This window comes from Mus caroli, unplaced genomic scaffold, assembly GCF_978045245.1.
Source record: "Mus caroli unplaced genomic scaffold, Mus_caroli_1 scaffold_4, whole genome shotgun sequence".
Classification (NCBI taxonomy): Eukaryota; Metazoa; Chordata; class Mammalia; order Rodentia; family Muridae; genus Mus; species Mus caroli.
The window spans coordinates 63,635,739-63,653,934 of NW_028227259.1; positions in this window are offsets into that span (position 1 = coordinate 63,635,739).

Consider the following 18,196-nt stretch of genomic DNA (forward strand, 5'->3'; position numbering starts at 1 on the left):
TGAGGGAGGGCAAGTGACATCATTGTGAGAGTGTGTAGGAAGACTTGGCAAGATAGCAATTTAGAACTTTTGTATATTGTAATGATTATAAAACATGCTGCTAATTCTTCTATGTCAGAATGAATAAGAAACATATAAAAGTTGCTGTAATCCTTACGTAGCTTACCAAGGTCCCATAACCCTGCTTACAAAAGAGGGGATTATGAAACTAAAGCCATTAAATAACTTTTCCGAATTTAAAGAGCTTGTTTTATCACTTACTTATATATTTACTGGTTTCAACATACTTATTGTTACTATTCTTCCACATTTAAATGTTTTAAAATGAATGCCATCTCCAATTGTCCTTCTGTTACAAAGGACACCATTTACTCTGAACACTATTTCAAAATTCATGTAAACATTAAGGGGTTATCGTCAAATGCAGTTGGAAATTCAGACAACTTCTGCTCTTTTTTTTTAAATGTATAATAATGACTCCTCATTTGTCAGTTTTATGAATCCTGTGAGGCCATGAATTATTTATTTGTCTTAAAAGTGAGTCCTTTGAGTAGAACTAAGCATGTTTTCTCAAGTACAATAAAATAATAAGCTCTCTTAATTCTTTTGTGAACTAAGGTTAGAACCAAGGCTGGGTTAACAACTAGAAGTTGTGATAACTTGAAGTAAAGAATTAATTTTGAAATATTCTCAATAATTTTATAACAGAAACCATCCCTTGCTACTTATTGTTTCTCATACTCATTGCAATACACTGTACTCAAGTATGTTCTGAGATACAGATTTCCTTAAGGAAGCTTTGCATACTTAAAGAAATAATAGTATGCATATAATGTATGAAAATATGTGTCACTGGAAACATGTAAGAGATACTAATAATGTGAGTCTGAAGCAATGGGGACAAATAGCCTACAGAGAACTTCATCCTAAATGCAGGGGAAGAAATGCATTCTATGACCTCAGGTGAGATAAATAAACCAGCTGAATTAAAAAAAAAAAAAACTTCCATGTTGATATCTAACAATAATGTTACATGTGTTATGATTTCTGACTCATATCTGAATTGGTAAATTTTAAGAAAAATCCACACTTAGAGCAAAACAGATTAACTTTTAATAAGTAAAATAATTTAGATCTATCAGACAATTGACAAATTTTTAGAACTAGTTTTATGTGGAAAAATAAATTCCATTTGTTAATATTCTGGAGAGGTTTCAAAATAATGCATAATTTATTTATAGAACTTTGAATTATTAAGAATTGTACACACTAGAAAGTACTTTTCAATGCATAATGAACAAAGCATCATAATGGAATAAATATATAAAATAGAATTCCTTTTCAACATTTACCATTTCTTAAAAAGAGCAATTACAGAAGAGTTGACGCCCTCTAAACTCGGATACAATAGTCTGTTGATATCCCAAAATAGGATTACATTTTTCTTCTACCCTATGACCTTTATGTAGAAATAAAACAGGATTTTGGTTAATTATAGTATAAACTATATGTCTAAAGGTATTATTTCATGTTCACATGAAAGCTGAAATCTAAGAGTTGTTCTCTCTATAAATATCTATAAATATCTATAAATCTCTATAAAAATCACTCATACATTTCTTTCGAGACAGGATTTCTCTGTGTAGCCCTGGCTGTCCTAGAACTCACTCTATAGACAAGGCTGGGCTCAAATTCAGAAATCTGCCTTCCTCTGCCTCCCAAGTGTTGGGATTAAAGGCATACGCCACCATTGCCTGGCTCACCCATGCATTTTTAATACTGGGAGCAATATATTTCTCTAAAATACCCTTCTTTCATTTTTGTCAAAAATGCAATGTAAATATAAATAGACAACATTTTCTGTTATAGTGTATGTAATAAAATAATCTAACATATGCAATAAACATTATAATCTTCTCTAGTTTAGATATTTTTTCCTATTTCTAAAACCACAGTGTGAAATAGTATTTTTATATATCATATCACTATTACTTATGAAAAATAATGCTTCATTACTTATTATTATAAAATTTGTTTCATTATGACATTTGAAATTGATTACAAGAGTTTTGAATACTCGACTGTAAATTTTCTGTGCCCAAAATAATGTACACCAAATAAGAAATACAATACTAATAAAAAACTACTATAAAATACATTACTATGTATCAAATAGCAAATTCTATACATATGCAATCCCTTCATTAGTAAATGTTATCATTATCAATAATCCTTAGTATTTCTAATATCACTGGACATTTGACACTGTTGAAAATATGTAATTCCACATTCTTAAATCAAGGTGTGTCTAAACAATTAAAATTTTTTGTTTTGATAAGTGGCTAAATATAAATAAGCCTTCTTTTATATTTATGTTATAGAGTCAAAGAGTAAAGAACCCAAAAATGAAGCCAAAAATTTTTACATTCGAGTACATTTAACACAGAATTTTGAATAATATTTTAGAGTAGAAGCTGAAGAGTTGAGTACAGAAATCAATTCAATAAATGCCAGACATTATCTATCCACAGTGTTGTCACCTGGTGTGTAAAGAGCAGTGCTCATTTTCTTTCTCTGCATTATAACCAAATCTCATAACTATGTAGAAATATCAATTAAATTTTATATGGAAACAATTTTGGAAGATCTCATCAATATGTTGTGCAACACCAATTCATTTGAAGCCAAATGACACAACTGTGATTTCAACATGATTTTCCCAAGAACTTAGAATGAATAGAACTCCCTGTGAGATGTATGAACAGTTTCCACAGATAGTGGCCAGGTAATCTCAGTAGTTTTAGATGGCTGAAGATAATCATGTAGAGAATACCATGTACATTATCAATTTTTTTCATCCATAATCCCAATTTAAAAATATCTGAGTCCATTTTCAAAACTGGAACATACAAGAGGAAGATAGTTAAAAGTTTCTTAAAGTAGAATCAACCAAGACTATTCCAGGAGCTAACTATTTGCACACATAATAAGAACAATGGGATAAGAATGCTTGTCTATATGAGACTTCAATCCAGGAAGAAAGCAATTGACTACTCCCATATTAACCATTGTCATATCACTGAGCACCTCTTGCCTACTAGGCAAGTGTTACAGCATGCAGAGTTCTGTGTTGAATAACAAATATTGTGAAGTGTCTATAAACTGAATGGTGAATAGAGGTGACAGGACCTACTTACATCAACATGGAGAAGAAAAAATCAGTTTCACTCAGCTGTGCACAGCAGTATCTAAACCAGAAAATATACTCACAATTATTGAGTATTCAAAGTAAAAAATGCACAAAGCAAAAGGAACACATTGGGTGATTGCAAAGAATCTTAAGAGCTATGATTTTTATTTGAAAAGACAAAAATATTAATGACATACTTAATATTAAGTAAATTTACACTGAGATTCATGTTATTCTACTAGGAAAATATCCACATATTTTTAACTCATGAAATTTAAAAGTATAATTTTAGAAAATGGTACCCAAGGAAATGTGAAAAATTGTACCATTTAATACGTATATTTTCTTGTTCATAAATCATCTGCAATTAAAAGTTTGCAATCTTAATTAAATAATTAGGATTCATTATGTCATTGTTTTACAAAGTGAAAAAATAATTTCAAATATTATTGATACAAATTACTATCATAAAAATAATACTTCCTGGACCATTACAAAACAAATATGGAATTTTCAATAATTCTAGATTAAATATATATGTTACTTCATTCTTTATATATGAAGCTTTCTTCTGTCTCTTTATGAATAATGGCATATAAAATTTCAAAATGAAGGAAAACTACACGTCTGTTTACTGATTGAAAAAATAACTCTCAACTAATTAACACTAATGCAAGTTAAGTTGCTAAAATTTTCATATACATTCTCTATTTTAACAAGGCTACCAACGGAATTTTAATACAAATCATTTATCTCTCCTTTGTTTTTTGAATTGTATTGAGATAAGAATGGTAAAATGATGCACAGTAAAAAAAAATTACTGATGAAGGAATCTTCAATTCTGGTTGTAAATATAGCATATATGTCATCATTCCTAAATGATATAATAAAATATTCTGGAATTACAAAATGTATTATCTAAAACCAGAAATGATCTAGCTAGGCTTAATGTGATGTTTATAAAGTAGAAAAGTATAGTTTAGGACACAAGGACTCATGAAAAAAATCAGTATGAATAGTTGATCTGGAGTAAAAATAGGCAGATGATACTTTGTTTTGTTTATTTTTGTGGATATCCATTGTTAGTCTATAAACTGAGAGAATATTGTTTATATATATATAATATATAATATATAATATATATATATTTCTAAAAAAAGGGGGTATGCTGATTTTTGTTTTGTTTGTTTCTGCTTCCACTCAATTATTTTTGCATGTTTATGTGTTTTTCAACATGTCTTGAAGCTGCAGATAAGGGCTGTTGTGGAAATGGAATTATAATGTGATCAGACACGTGATTTCAAGTAGTGTATGCTGGATCATAGAGATGCCTCTGTGCTTCCTTTATGCTGTATATCATGGTGGATAAAAGCCTGCATTATTTCTCCATTTTACTCAGAGGATACTATTAGACCTTACCAGTTAGAGAGGACCAATAAACACTACTGGGGAAAAGCTGTATCTTTTTACAACAATGCATTTGTAATAAAATGATCACTAATTAGATTATAGTTATGTCACATCCTCTGATATTAAGGACATGCATTTTCTGGATAAAGAGTTGATTACAAATATATTTAAACTTAACAGAATACACCAGTGAACAATTCATTTAATCATGCTTCTTGACTTTTTTCTTTAGCTAAAAATATCTATGAAAGTGATAGTACTTCTGTACCACAGGAATTAAAAATTGTAGAAAAATATGATAAAAATAAAGCATACTGTAATTTACCACAAGTTATTAAAATAGATCCCCCTCAAAAATTAATGTGTTATCAAAAGAAAGATTATGTAAGGTTGCTGCTAATATTTTCCTTCTTTCTTTTTAATTAGATATTTTCTTTATTTACATTTCAAATGTTATCTTCTTTGCTGGTTTCCCCTCCGAAAATACCCTATCCCTTCGTCCTGCACTGCTCACCAAACAACCCACTCCTGCTTCCTGACCCTGCATTCCCTTATACTGGGGCAAAGAACCTTCAGAGGGCTAAGGGCCTCCCCTCCCATTGATGACCAACTAGTCTATCCTCTGCTACATATGCAGCTAGAGACATGAGTCCCACCATGTGTTTACTTTGGTTGGTGGTCTAGTCCCAGGGAGCTCTGTGGGTAGTGGTTATTTCTTATTTTTGTTCCTCCTATGGGGCTGCAAACCCCTTCAGCGCCTTGGGCACTTTCTATAGCCCCTTCATTAGGGACCCTGTAGATGTCCTTCAACAGAGGAATGGATACAGAAAAAGTGGTACATTTACACAGTGGAGTACTACTCAGCTATTAAAAACAATGAATTTATGAAATTCTTAGGCAAATGGATGGATCTGTAAGATATCATCCTGAGTGAGCTAACCCAATCACAAAAGAACACACATTTTACACTCACTGATAAGTGTATATTGGCCCAGAAGCACAGAATACCCAAGATACAATTCCCAAAACACATGAATCTCAAGAAGAAGGAAGACCAAAGTGTTAATACTTGATACCTCTTAGAAGGGAACAAAACACCCATGGAGGAATTACAGAGACTGTAATGGAACAGAGACTGAAAGAATGACCATCTAGAGACAAACCCAGACACTATTGTGGATGCCAAGAAATGCTTGCTGACAGGAGCCAGATATAGCTATCTCTTGACAGGCTCTGCCAGTGCCTGACAAATACTAAGTGGATGCTCACAGCCATCCATTGGTCTCTGCTGATTTAATAAATGGGAATATTTTGAGACAGTTGACATTCTTATTTTCATTTTTCTGAGGGGGATTACTTTTTGGCCAATAACTACATTTTCTCAGTCTCTTTCTGTATCATTTAATTCTCCATCTATTTTATTTTTAATCATTACTGACAACGAAAACAAGCATGTGTATGTCAGAGGTGTTTTTTCCTAATAGTGGTTTAAAGAGCAACAGAAGAGAAAGTGTTTACTGTCTCTAAGAATTGTGATTGATTTAAGTTTCCAAGGTATTTTAACAGTTTTCAGTCATAAAATTAAAAAAAAAGTAAAGCAAAATTTATTAATATTCCCTGATGTACAGTTATCCATAAAGTAACTAGCAATTTCTTCCACATGGGAGGATCTTATCATTTTTTATAAGGAGACAAAAGATTGCAAGTGGGTAATAGAAGCATATGCATTTGTTTTAATGTTTCATCATCAACAACCTGGTTTCTGCACATATCATTAGCAGCTGTCTCAGTAGACATAGTTAATTATCACTATTCCAGTCATATGACTAATACTAAATGAATAGTTGCTCTGTTATAAAGAAGCATTTTTGCAGTCTGTTAAAGCAGGCCTGAACATTGTTCCATGTTGTTAGTCTATATAGGGATTTTTTCCCCAACTAACTGTGACTGTACAACTAATGATTTCAAGATCTATTCTTGCAATTTTAAAATTTATTCTAGCAATGGACCAAGGCTTACTTTTCAAATACTTTTTCTGGGATAGACTGAATAATTTTAGTGGGTACCAACTGAAGATTAATGTCATGCTTTCTAACAGCAATTTCAGGATTTCACTGCAGTAAAAATTTAATTATCTGATATTCTTTATTACTGAATACACACACACACATACACACACATATGTGGAGAAGAATGTTTCTCCTGGAAGCTTTATATTATTAAAGAAAAAACTTAGTGCATAGTGTGTTATCACTCCTTTAATTACTGGCCAGGGAGGTTGCAGAGAGCATCAGAATAGTATAAGTTATCAATGTTGCCCTTGTTTATCCATGAAAAATTGCAAATTATTTCCTGAATCTACCACACAATTAGTCAGTGGGCAAACAGTAAAGACATTTTAAACTTGATTATTTACTTTTGAATCAGGGAGATAGCTGAATGGGACTTGATAGAGAGAAAGACTTAAAATCATCTTATAAAGCTAATTGTTGACAGAATCATTTCTTCTCTGAACTTCTGATTATATAGACAATGAAACCTTCAATTTAATTGTCAATAAAGGCATGCTAGATAAAATTGAAAAGTACATTGTTATAAATTAGTAGTTTTGTGAATGTACATATGAATGTATCAGTTTTGTGTATGTATGACATATATATGTGGTGTGTGTATACATATGTGTGTGTGTGTATATATATATATATAGACATGTGTATATTTATTTATATGTATATATCCTTACATATTCAAAACCCAGAAACTTTTTCAGATTTTATTAAATGATATAAAAAGGGACAGCATTTTTCATGGCTGACTTGAAAATACAACAACAAGCAAGAAATGTCTTTTCCTTAATTTTCATGTGCAGTTGTAAAAGTAAATTTATGGAGAAATTTATCATTCTATAAACAAATAAGGGAAAACATATTTCTATCATTAAATTAGAAAGTTTTTGCAAGAAGTTTTAAAGATTTTTCTCTGCTCATTCTAATATTTCTGAGAAATACCTCCTGCTCAAAATTTTTTGCATATTATATAAAAATAAAATCACATCACTTTTCTTCTTTTATTTTGTCCTTCCAGTTCCTCCCAAGTGTCCTCCTTACAACTCATTCCAGGCCTGTCCTTTTTAAATTCATAGCCATTTCATCACCAATGTTTATTGTTACATGTGTGTGTGTGTGTGTATGTATGTATGTATGTACAAATATACAAGTACAACATTATTTTTTATTTTTGTCTGTATATTGTTTCTGGGCTGATGATTTTATATCAGAAATCTATTATTATTAATATTATTACTTATTCATTTTATATCCTAATAACTACCTACCACCCATTCACCTCTTCCCACAATTCTTCCCCATTCTTTCCCCACTTTACCTCTGAGTTGGTGGGGGATCCCTAGGTATCCTTAGATGGCCTACCAAGTCTCTATGTTTGGAATAGAAAACCAATTTTCAGGGCCTCATCTTATGGAGAACTTGAATTTCCCTATCGCAGCAATATTTAGTTGCCTGTAGTTCCATGTCCAGAGATGTGATACCACAAATTATACCATTTGGTGTTAGCTCATCTACTGATATTGCCACTATTCATATCTTGAATATATGATATGGATCTACTCAATATCAATATCATCTACGGATATTGCCACTATTCATATCTTGACTATGCAGTTATTTCAAAGAAAACCCATTTTGTAGTAGACTTTCTTTTTTTGTTGTTGTTGTTGTTTTTTGTTTTGGTTTTGTTTTTTTTTTCCCCGAGACAGGGTTTCTCTGTGTAGCCCTGGCTGTCCTGGGACTCACTCTGTAGACCAGGCTGGCCTCGAACTCAGAAATCTGCCTGCCTCTGCCTCCCAAGTGCTAGAATTAAAGGCATGTACCACCACTGCCCTGCTTGTAGCAGATTTTCTAATATTCTGGCTTAAAAGGTTTTCTCCTACACTTCTGAGGTATTCCCTGAGACACAGGTGCTCGAGCTGTGATGTAGATATATCCATTGGAACTGGAGTTTGATGAACTCTCTCTTTGTTTTTTCTTTTTCTTTTTTCTTAGATATTTTCTTTATCTACATTTCAAATGTTATCTCCTTTCCTGGTTTTGCCACCAAAAATCACATATTGCCTCCTTCCTCCTTGCTCACCAATCTACCAACTCCTGCTTCCTGGACTTACACTGGTGCATAAAGCCTTCAGAGGACCAAAGACCTCTCCTCCCTTTGATAACCAACTAGGCCATTCTCTACTCCATATGCCGCTGGAGTCATGACTCCCACCAAGGTTGGTGGTTTAGTGTCTGGCAACTTTGGGGATACTGGTTGGTTCATTGTCTTAGTCAGGGTCTCTATTCCTGCACAAACATCATGACCAAGAAGCAAGTTGGAGAGGAAAGGGTTTATTCAGCTTACACTTCCATACTGCTGTTCATCACCAAAGGAAGTCAGGACTGGAACTCAAGCAGGTCAGAAAGCAGGAGCTGATGCAGAGGTCATGGAGGGATGTTCTTTACTGGCTTGCCTCCTCTGGCTTGCTCAGCCTACTCTCTTATAGAACCCAAGACTACCAGCCCAGGGATGATCCCACCCACAAGGGGCCTTTCTCCCTTGATCACTAATTGAGAAAATGCCTTACAGTTGGATCTCATGGAGGCATTTCCTCAACTGAAGCTCCTTTCTCTGTGATAACTCCAGCTATGTCAAGTTGACACAAAAATAGCCAGTACAGTTCATATTTTTGTTCCTCCTATGGGGTTATAAACACCTGTAGCTCCATGTGATCTTTCTCCAACTCCTTCATTGGGGACCATGCACTCAGTCCAATGATAGGCTTAGAGCATCCACTTCTGTATTTGTCAGGTACTGGCAGAGCCTCTCTGGAGATAGCTATAACAGGCTTCTGTCAGCAAGCCCTTGTTGGAATACACAATAGTGTCTGGGTTTCGTGTTTGTATATGGGATGGATTCCAAGGAGGAACAGTCTTTGGATGGTCCTTCCATCAATCTGTGCTCCACACTTTGTCTCTGTAACTCCTTCCATGGGTGTTTTGTTCCCTCTTCTAAGAAGGATGGAAGTATGTACACTTTGGTGTTCCTTCTTGAGTTTCATGGGGTTTGTGAATTGTATCTTTGGTATTCTGAACTTCTTGGCTAAGATCTACTTATCAGTGTGTGCACACCATGTGTGTTCTTTTGTGATTGGGTTACTTCACTCAGGATTTTTGAGTTCCATCCATTTATCTAGGAATTTCATAAATTCATTGTTTTAATAGCTGAGTAGTACTTCATTGTGCAAATGTATCCATTCTTATGTTGAGGGACATCTGTGTTATTTACAGCTCCTGGCTATTATAAATAAGACTTCAATGAACATAGTGGAGCATGTTTCCTTATTACATGTTGGAGCATCTTCTGAGTATATGTCCAAGAGTGGTATTAGTAGGTCCTCAGGTCTTATCTCCAATTCTGAGGAACTGCCAAATTGATTTCCAGAGTGGTTGTACCAGCTTGCAATCACACCAGCAATGGAGGAGTGTTCTTCTTTCTCCACAGCCTTGCCAGCATCTGCTGTCACCCAAGTTTTTGATCTTAGACATTCTGACTGGTGTGAATATCTCCCATGGTCATGGATTGTCAGGATTAGTATAGTAAAAATGGCCATCTTGCCAAAAGCAATCTACAGATTCAATCCAATACCCATCAAAATTCCAACTCAATTCTTCACAGAGTTAGAAAGAGCAATTTGCAAATTGATCTGGAATAACAAAGAATTTAGGATAGCAAAACAATTCTCAACAATAAAATAACATCTGGTGAAATCACTATCTCTGACCTCAAGCTCTACTACATAGCAATTGTGATTAAAAACTGCATGGTATTGGTACAGTGACAGACGGGTATATCAATGGAATAGAATTGAATCAACCCACATACTTATATTCAATTGATCTTTGACAAAGGAGCCAAAACCATTGAGAGGGAAAGGACAGCATTTTCAACAAATGGGGCTGGCTCAACTGGTGATTAGCATGTAGAAGAATGCAAATCAATCCATTCCTTTTTTGTTGTTGTTTTTGGGTTTTTTTTGTTTGTTTGTTTTGTTTTGTGTGTTTTTTTTTGTTTTGTTTTTGTTTTGTTTTGTTTTTTCAAATTTTTATTAGATATTTTCTTCATTTACATTTCAAATCTTATCTTGAAAATCCCCTATACCCTGCCCCCACTCTGCTCTCCTTTCCCAGCCACTCCCACTTCTTGGCTCTGGGGTTCCCTTGTACTAAGGCATATAAAATTTGCAAGACCAAGGGGCCTCTCTTCCCAATGATGGCCAAGTAGGCAATCTTCTGCTACATATGCAGTTAGAGACATGAACTCTGGGGGTACTGGTTAATTTATATCGTTGTTCCACTTATAGGGTTGCAGAGCCCTTCAGCTCCTTGGGTACTTTCTCTAGCTCCTCCATTGCATGCCCTGTGTTCCATCCAATAGATGACTGTGAGCATTTACTTCTGTATCCTACAAAGCTTAAGTTCAAGTGGATCAAGGACCTCCACATAAAACCAGCTACACTGAAATTAATAGATCAGAAAGTGGGGAAGAGCCTCTAGCACATGGGCACAGGGGAAATTTCTTGAACAGAACACCAATAGCATATTCTCTAAGACCAAGAATTGACAAATGGTACCTCATAAAATTGCAAAGCTTCTGTTAGGCAAAGGATACTGTTAATTGGACAAAATGGCAGGCAACAAAATGGGAATGATCAGATAGAGGGCTAATACCCAATATATACAAAGAACTCAAGAAGTTAGACTCCAGAAAACCAAATAACCCTATTAAAAATGGGGTACAGAGCTAAACAAAAATTCTCAATTAAGGAATACTGAATGTCTGAGGAGCACCTAAAGAAATGTTCAACATATTTAGTCATCATGAAATACAAATCAAAACATCCCTGAGATTACACCTCATACCAGTCAGAATGGATAAGATCATGATCTCTTAATATGTGTGTTGTGTCTGTTTATCCTTTTTCAGAGATATTCTCCACTTGCTACAAAGAGAAGATATATGATAATTCTTGTAACTATACGTATCTGTAGATATAATGTTAGGATTTAGAATGTAGTAAAACAATGTGTGTTCTTCATGATCCATGAGCTTCCTGGCCTTAAAGTTGTCTGAGTTTCTAAGTACTACTCATGGTTTTGCTCCTACTGACTAGACCTTAAATCCAGTAAAACATCAGTTGGTTACTAACAATGTTTGAATGGCACTAATAATGCCTTTACAGTTAATCTTTTTAAGGCATTTTTTAATTAGATATTTTCTTCATTTACTTTTCAAAGGCTATCCCCAAAGCCTCCTGTACCCTCCCCTGGTCCTGCTCTGCAACCCACCCACTCCCACTTCCTGTCCCTAGCATTCCCCTGTACTGGGGCAATATGAACTTCACAAAACCAAGGGCCTCTCCTCCCATAAATGGCCTACTAGGCCAGTCTCTGCTACATACTCAACTAGAGTCAGAGCTCTGGGGGATAATAGTTAGTTCATATTTTTGTTCCTCCTATAGAGTTGCAGACCCCTTTAGTTCCTTGGGTACTTTCTCTGGCTCCTTCATTGGGGGCCTTGTGTTCCAACTAATAGATGACTGTGAGCATCCACTTCTGTATTTGCCAAGCATTGACATAGCCTCACAAGAGAGAGCTATGGCAGGGTCCTGTCAGCAAAATCTTTCTGGCATATGCATTAGTGTCTGGGTTTGGTGGTTGTATATGTATGCATTTTAAAGTGGGGCAGACTCTGGATGGTCTTTCCTTCCATTTCAGCTCTGAACTTATTCTCTGTAAATCCTTCCATGGGTATTTTGTTTCCCATTCTAAGAAGGAGCAAAGTATCCACATTTTGGTCTTCCTTCTTCTTTAGTTTCATGTGTTTTGCAAATTGTAACTTGGATATTCTAAGTTTCAGGGGTAATATCCGCTTATAAGTGAGTGCACACCATGTGTATTCTTTCTGGTTGGGTTACCTCACTCAGGATAATATCCTCCAGATGCATTCATTTGCCTAAGAATTTCATGAATTCATTGTTTTTAATTGCTGAATAGTACTCCATTGTGTAAATGTACCATATATTCTGTATCCATTCCTCTGTTGAGGGACATCTGGGTTCTTTCCAGTTTCTGACTATTATAAATAAGGCTGCTATGAACATAGTGGAACATGTGTACTTATTGCAAGTTGGAACATCTTCTGGATATATGCCCAGGAGAGGTATTGTGTGATCCTCTGGTAGTACTATATCTAATTTTCTGAAGAACCACCAGACTGATTTCCAGAGTGATTGTACCAGCTTGCAATCCCACCAACAATGGAGGAGTGAGTGTCCCTCTTTGTCCACATCCTCAACAGCATCTGTTGTTACCTGAATTTTTGATCTTAGTCATTCTGACTGGTGTGAGGTAGAATCTCAGGGTTGTTTTGTTTTGCATTTCCCTGATGATTATGGATGCTGAACATTTTTTCAGGTGCTTCTCAGCCATTTTGTTGAGAATTCTTTGTTTAGCTCTGTACCCTATTTTTTAATAGGGTTATTTGATTTTCTGGAGTCTATCTTCTTGAGCTCTTTATATATATTGGATATTAGTCCCCTATCTGATTTAGGATGGTAAAGGTCCTTTCCCAACCTGTTGGTGGCCTTTTTGTCTTATTGACATTATCTTTTGCTTTACAGAAGCTTTGCAATTTTATGAGGTCCCATTTGTGGATTCTCGATCTTACAGCACAAGCCATTGCTGTTCTGTTCAGGAACTTTTCACCTGTGCTCATATCTTTGAGGCTTTTTCCCACTTTCTCCTCTGTAAGTTTCAGTATGTCTGGTTTTATGTGGAGTTCCTTGATCCATGTAGACTTTACCTTAGTACAAGGAGATAAGAATGGATCAATTTGCATTCATAACTGCCAGTTGTGCCAGCACCATTTATTGAAAACGCTGTCCTTTTTCCATTGGATGTTTTTAGCTCCCTTGTCAAAGATCAAGTGACCATTGTTGTGTGGGTTCATTTCTGGGACTTCAATTCTATTCCATTGGTCTACTTGTCTGTTGTTGTACAAGTACATGCAGTTTTTATCACAATTGCTCTGTAGTATAGCTTGAGGTTAGGCATGGTGATTTCACCAGAGGGTTTTTATTATTATTATTATTATTATTATTAAGAGTTTAGGTGTTTTGTTATTTCAGATGAATTTGCAAATTGCCTTAATTCATTGAAGAATTGAGTTATAATTTTTATTTCTAGATTCCACAGTTAGATAAGACTATGTGACCTTCCTTGGCATTTTCTGCTACAATGGGAACTAAGCTTCCAGCAAGAATCTGTAAGGTAAAAGGTCAATTAATTAATTTGACTCCCATGTTCTAAGGGTATTTTGACATTTATCAGCAGTGGCTTATATATGACCTCAAAGAGTCAAGCAATATCAATAGCTATGTTCTCTCTTTATCTGTATATATACAAATGCACATGTTATGTGCATTTCATATTATACTATATGTAATATTATCTATTTAGTATATGTATATTATTATATATGTTACCCAATATATTATAATGCTATCATAGTTTCAGGCATACTTTTCTGATATTTATAAATACAAAAATATCATAACAATTAATATATTTCATTTTAAGCTGGACATGGTAGCACATGCCTTTAATCCCAGCTTTAGAAAGACAAAGGCATGAGTATCTCTGTGATTTTGAGGCAAGTCTACTTTACAAGTGAGTTCCAAGCTAGCCAGAACTGTTTATTACATAGGCAGAGAAACTCTGTATCAAAACTCAAATAAATAAATACATAAATTTATGTTAATTTTAGGCATTTGATGTTCAAATAAACAATCACTGCTGTATGTTCTGATATTATCTTAGTGTCCATAGCATTTTCATATATTGTTCTTCTCTTAGCTTTCAAGGCAATTCTTATAGACAAGTCACACTGTTTCCAGTGTAGTATAATAGAATATAATAACAGTAGACCTTTGTGAAATTAACCAACTTACTTAGGCCACAGAGCCAGTGAATAGCCAAGTCTATTTTGAGGTACTATGTTCTTTCTGAATTTTTACTAAACAGTATGTATTTCTGTTTTGCACCCCCCCCCAAAAAAAAAAAACTGCAAGAGGAGAAAAAAGACCATTGGTTGATTAAAACCAAAAAATTGGCCATTTATGGGGAGTTACTCAGTTTAAATTATTATGGAGAAATGTTGCAGACTGGAGAAGAGGAAAACAAAGAAACAACGAAAAATCCCTGTGATTCAACAAGGAATCCATAAGCTTTCTAGAATTAGTATCATCTTGATGGTTATTACGCATTGTTGTTCTCCAAATTATCCCCATGCACTTATTATCTCTGGGTATGGATAACAACTTTCCTGTGAAATTGCTGTCAAATAGCATGAATCTAATAATGCATGGGAGTAAAGGTTGATGCTGGCTTGTTGTCTAATGGAGGAGGAGCCAAGTCCCTAAAGATTTGGCTCCGCACAAAAAGTTGAATGGTGATTAAGGCAAGTAAGAGTGAATCCATAAAGGAATCTGAGGTGTTCAATGCCTAATTACAACACAGCAGTATACATCCTCAATGCGAGGAAGCACGGGGTAGAGAATGTTATATCAGGTCCAGTGACTTCGGGAATAATTAACAGAGATCCACTAGCAAGAATATCAAGTTCTTGGAAGACTATGCAATTCACTATTAACATGGAAGTGAATCAAGAAAGAACAGAAAGGATAACTACTTCATTTCTCTTCCCTTTTGTCCTACAAATGCTTGATATCTGAGTCCAGTCTACATTCCAAAGATGATGTAGGTACGATAATTTATGGAGTCTCTTAAAGGTTACAGAACCTGGTGAGTATCTTAGACATTATTGTTTAGTTTTTTTCTGTTTCTTATCAAAGTAGTTACTATGCTTTTAATTTTAATTCTCTTTCCCTCCCCCTTGGAAACTGGACACTAACTGATGTAATAATTTCTTTTTTCTGATCTATATTTTTTCCTCCCAAAGTCCAATTAACCCAGTAGACTTGTAATTTTCTGATTATCACGCAAAGTAAGAAATTTCAGTGAGAATTAGTTCTCTACATAATAGAAGCATTATAAAAAGAACTTTTGAAGCAAACACATTCATTTTGTAGCATGCATTAGAGGAGCAAGGCTTATTTGAGAAGTGGACAAGTTCTATGTTCTCTGATGATGTACTGTCTCTTTTTAAAGGAGACAGCCCTGGCTAAAAGCAGAATCAATACTGCCATTCAATTCTATGTCTTCTTTCCTGAATGCCCTGGTATTACATCCACTCTGAATATTTAAAAGCTCTGGTCAACCCTGCTGTGACGGCTCTGGCTTTCACAAGTAAGTTTTGATTGTGAAGAATGACTAGGGTATCTAACTGCTATGCCATTATTTAGTATTTTTATTGTTCAAAGACATGTCCTTACTTTTTCCTCCCTGCTGATTTTTATGATTAATGGATGTGTCCCTTTTCTGGGGCAACTTTTGAATAAGTCACCAACTGAATGGTTATAACTATAAGGGTGTTCTTTCAACCTGTCTCACCTACCTAGAAAGCTGGTAGAGATAGAACAACATAAGGAATGGTGAATGCTTCTGCAATTGTAAAGTACCATTTGTAAAACTACCTTATCTTTAGGTTCTAATGAACTTTTTAAGTATATGAATGTTAAAGTGAAAATAGAACTATCATTTCCCATAATTAACTACAAAGAACCATAATCATTTTAAATTATTTCTCTTATTTTAAGAATTAATACAACTATATCATTGTCCCTTTCCTCTTTCTCAATCTATATATGGTCTTATTCAGCTATGATGACTATGAACCACAACAATGGCCTTTATCACATACACACACACACACACACACACACACACACACAGCACCACCACCACCACCACCAACAACAACAACAACTAAATAAACAAACAAAAAACAAAACTATAAAATACTGTAAAGTAAAACATACATTGCTGATAAGGAAAAATTCACTAAGTGAACTAGAGAACTGCTCATCAAGAGGGAAATTATGGTTAGTGCTCAGATTTTTCCAATTTTGAAATGCTATTGAATTGATGGGTACAGAAGGAGCACCTACAGCAACCATTTTGCCAAGGGATCATGATTCCTAACTACCTTCCATTTGTCTTTTTCCCATAAATATTGTTGACTAATCAAAAGCAAAAGAATGCTCTGTGAACATTCTTAGTCAAGAAGGAATTTAAAGAGAGCCTATCAGTATATAAGTTGGGATTAGTTCACATTCATTGGAGAAATTACTTAACATGTCTAAAACTCATGTCATTGATCCAACAGTCTATATATTTTTAATTTTACTTTTTATATGCCTGTTCTTACAAGTTCTACAACAGAGAAATCAGGAAATAAGACAATAAGAATTATATATTCATAAATAATTATATAGACAAAATAGGAAAAATAACACTTGATCTGTCAATTTGAGTCTCATCATGATAATTTACGTTATAATAACATAAGTCCAATAATATAAGAAGTAGGTAGTAGAACATACACTGAGGCATAAAAAAGACATAATCTAGATTGCTTGAGTGATGATAAAGTATTAGTCTACATTAAGATAAGCCAACAGTTAGCATGTGAATGCTTATGATATTGTGTATTACCATATTAATGTAGATTGTTGACAGAAGATATAAAATATTCATGTCTTTATGTAATTACACAAAAATATGAGGGATTCACATAAAATATTTTAAATAATGATGTTTGATAGGAATATGAAATCACGAATAGGGTATGAATTTTATAATTTCATCTGGATGTTGAGATTGGTACATACCATCATTTATACTTATTTAAAAATAATTGATGATTAGTTGTCATTTTCAAAGTAGAATATACTGTAGAAATTATGATGGCATATGAGGGAAACTGTATGACTGAAAGGAAACTATTCAAGATCGCTACACTCAAAAATTAGGGAATATAATCAGCCAGATTAAGGGAAAAAATTAACTTTAGGACCATTTCACACATATTATGTGATTGATAGCATGGAAAATGTAAGCATTAAGACTTCCTGCAGATGACACCTACTGCGTTCTCTTTTTTGGAAACTATAACACAGGAGCTATAATAAGGGGATACTTAGATAAAGGTAAAACTATGAAGAAAACTAAGCCACGTTTACTAAATCCTAAAGAGTTTGGTAGAAGTGAAGAATACTGAGGTTTGCGGTGGTGAGGCTGTAAAATCCCAAAGAACAGGGCGAAAAACAAATAATCTCTACACAATTGATGACATTCTGAATTACATGGAGAGTTTCAGGCCAGTTGGCATACATAATCAGACACTGTTTCAAACAGTGTCAACTCTTTACAATGGTTAGAGAGATTGTTCAGTCATTCAAATCAATACTGCTCTTCCTGAGAACCAGACTTTTGTTGTAAGCACTTGGAGTAGGCTGCTTACAAATACGTATGTAAAAATCTCCAGCCATAAGAGATTCAGTGCACTCTTCTGCATTAAATATGC